General features: G+C 40.8%; 1 long non-coding RNA gene across 1 annotated transcript; it reads right to left on the minus strand.

The window, feature by feature from the left end:
* Window positions 1-852: 852 nt before the first annotated feature.
* Window positions 853-1,764, minus strand: LOC106940329 (uncharacterized). Its single transcript, XR_001423062.1, has 2 exons — window positions 1,406-1,764; window positions 853-1,188 (listed from the first exon to the last, which is right to left on the minus strand). It is a non-coding gene; the product is annotated as an uncharacterized LOC106940329 (long non-coding RNA).
* Between the last annotated feature and the right edge of the window lie 1,788 nt (window positions 1,765-3,552).

Here is a 3,552-nt window from a genome sequence, read left to right on the forward strand (position 1 = left end):
TACAGTTGCTTTTGAATCCAAAAAAAAAAAGAAATTTACCAACCTATTTCAAAGGTAAAGCACGTAAAGCTCTTTGAACCGCCTTGTTTCTGAAATTTGACATACAAATAAACTCAAGTGATTTACAAAAATACAAGTAAATGAAATGTTTTACAAAAATGAACCTAAATTTCAATAAAGGAAACAATACACGTTATATAAAAGAGCTAGCAAAGTGAGAACTTTCTATATGTAAAAATAATAAGATACTGAAAGGGGACCTATCATAACTACTCAACATTTTTGTGCTTCCATTTGGGTTTCTACTGCTTCTAAAAACAACAAAGATGATTAATAAAACGTTTTTATGATTTAAATTTATTGTTTTAATTAATCATTTTTTGATGTCTGGAAAATGATTCATTTCCAAAACCTACCGATTATTGACTCACACTGAGCAGAGAAGATATAGCGCAGTAAACATCCTAAATCCGATGGCATTCGTACTTTATCGACCGTCTGTCTGCAAATATTACACATTAATGTTACAGATTTTTGCCATCGATGTTTGTTTCCTGCCCTGTAATTTTTTTTTAACATCACCAACTACATTAAGAGGTAAGCCGTGGCATTTCGTCTTAAAGGGGCACTATCGTATATTTTCCAGGCACATATAGCCGTTAAGTCACCGAGTTACCTCGAGTAGTTATACAAAAAGATACATTCATCAAATATGCAATTGTAACCAGAGTTACATTCTAGGATTATTAGAATTTGAAATAATCCAAATTAAAGTCAATCCAAGTGATTTCTTAAAAACTAGGTTCGTCTGCTGGAGGAGGTGGCAAATTGTAAAACACAGAGACAAGTAGATGGTGCAAAATCCGTGAGTTGTATTGATATTTACAATGTATGCAAATTAGTCCACAATTTGGAGTTCAAAAGGGTTCCTTAATCCAAGAAAGTCAATCAGTCTTTGTTGATGATGAAAGGAAAAACAAAAAATAAATATCCAGTTCCATCAGTGAAGACTGTTGGGCCGAATCTCCAACCAGTTCGGAAGTTTTCACAGATAAGTGTTGTATCTCCGGATCCGCTAATACGGTTAGCTCGCCAGTCTGGTCAGCATGAAGCCAGACAATCCGTGATGCATCTTAACCCCTTCAGCCACTCCTTGAGCGGAGGGGGGGGATCTGCAATACACCTGGCCTGTGTAAACAGGCCTAAATAATCAATCAACATGTACATGTATTTTCTAATTACAGGAGTTTACATAATTAAATGCAACTTATGCAAATTCAAGTTACTCTTTTCACAACAATAGTTTCAATAAGCATTTCAATTTGAATGTGCTTTAGATTGGCGTCACCTACTTAACAGCTGGGGAGGCTAGTGCTAGCATGCTAGCTCCCCAACAAACACTCACCAGTTCCCTCTTGACAAACCGTGATCGTTTCAACGTTTAGCCGAATGTTCACGTCTGTAAGTTAACAGAGGCACACAATTGATAGATGTACAATCGACATTTGAAAACCGCTTTGGGAACAGAACAGAAGCCTACCTGCACGTCAGAGTCCGACAGCGTCTCCTACCTAAGGTGCGATTCAGCAGCAATATAAGCCGTAGCTGTCAATTTAGGACGCTGACGTGCAGCTGTCACATGACGTTGAAACATCGCGAGAAGAGTGTTCTCGCTTGGTTTGTGTTAAATAAATCAAGGAAAGGAGGATTTTAATTAAATCTTTAAATAAAAATAAATAAAATCAGATCTAACAAAATAGAAAAATAAAAAACTGATGACTCAGATTGAACGACCAGATGACCCTCAGCGTCAGGTTCTTGAACTTCAGGTAAGTGTTCGTCAGGTACTTCTCCCTCCATGTGTACTTTCACAGGCTCAGCTACATGTGGTTCAGAAAGTTCCTCTGTCTCAATCTGTTCCACAGGTAGCTTGTCTTCATGGTGAGACAGTGATGAATCAGTTGTTAAACAGGATTCTTCATTTTCAGATGGACTAGCAGTCTCAAGGTCTGTGCTCTGAATTAGAGGTACAGGATGCTCTGGTGCTTCAGCATCACTTTGAGCCAAAGGTGAAATAGGCTGCAAAGTAATGGATTCCGGTGATGACTTGAATTTTCTCACCTTCACACTGAATCTGGTTGGGGATGGGATGGAAACTTCTGGCACATATGGCTCAGCATCCTCATCCTCCTGCATCGCATCAGGAACATCTGGATGGCAACCATCCTGACTGCGAGTCTTTCGTTGTGAGGCAGGCATGGAGATGGAAGGGTCTTCTGTGGAGCAAACTGGCAGGAAACCACAAGGAAGCAACAGGTCTCTATGTAAAGTACGAGTTGGTCCCTCTTTGTGTTCAGGTTGTACAGTGTAAACTGGTACATTTTCAGCTCTGTCAACAACTTTGTACACCCCTGGTTCCCATCTATCTGCCAGCTTGTGCTTACCCCTCAGACGGATGTTGCGAACCAGTACTCGATCTCCTATCTCCAAACTGCATGGTGTAATTTTCTGATCAAAACGGGTCTTGTTCTTTGCAGCCGATTTGAGGGCATTCTCAGAAGCTAGTTTGTAGCTTTCTTTCAGGCTGGATTGCAGATTCTTAACATACTCTGAATGAGAGATGGATGATTGTTCTCTGACGGGTAAACCAAAAGCCAAATCCACAGGAAGACGAGGACAACGACCAAACATGAGTTCATAAGGTGTGAACCCTGTTACCTCATTTCTTGTACAGTTATATGCATGTACTAAAGGTTTGACATACTCTCGCCATTTTGACTTTTGTTTCATTTCCAGGGTTCCAAGCATATTGAGCAGAGTGCGGTTGAAGCGCTCGACTGGATTCCCTCGTGGGTGGTACGGGGTAGTTCGGCTTTTCTTCATGCCTACAACTTCACAGAGCTCTTTAATGAGCTTGGACTCGAAATCTGTACCCTGATCTGAATGTATACGCTCTGGAATTCCATAATAAACCATAAATTCATTCCAGAGGTACTTTGCAACCGTCTTTGCCTTCTGGTTGGGGGTAGGAATGGCAACTGCAAATTTGGTAAAATGATCAGTGAGAACAAGAATGTCCTTAGTATTACTGCTGTCAGGTTCAATGGTTAAAAAGTCCATACATAGCAGTTCAAGTGGTCGGCTTGTCTGAATATTTATTAATGGAGCTGCTCTTTCTATTTGAGCTTTACGCCTTATGCAACGACCACAGGTTCTGACAAAAGTCTCCACCTCTAATATCATTTTGGGCCAAAAGAAGCGTTGGCGCACCAGATCAATTGTTCTTTCGATGCCCATATGCCCCATATCATGGTGCAAGCTCTTTAAAACAGCTGGTCGTAACTTGGGCGGTAGGATTAGCTGGTAGATAAGTTTATCTCCATCATGTCTTCTCCGATACAAGATTCCATCCACCAACTCTAACCTGTTCCACTCTCTCAGGAGCAAAGGAAGGTCAGGTAGCTCCTCTCGAACTGATGGAAGGACCTTCTCACCAGTCTCCAGCTGATGAATGACCTCACGAATAGCAGGGTCAGCTTGTTGCTCTTCTTG

The sequence above is a fragment of the Poecilia latipinna genome, unplaced genomic scaffold (assembly GCF_001443285.1).
Source record: "Poecilia latipinna isolate Pla-1442-1.1 unplaced genomic scaffold, P_latipinna-1.0 Scaffold3183, whole genome shotgun sequence".
Classification (NCBI taxonomy): Eukaryota; Metazoa; Chordata; class Actinopteri; order Cyprinodontiformes; family Poeciliidae; genus Poecilia; species Poecilia latipinna.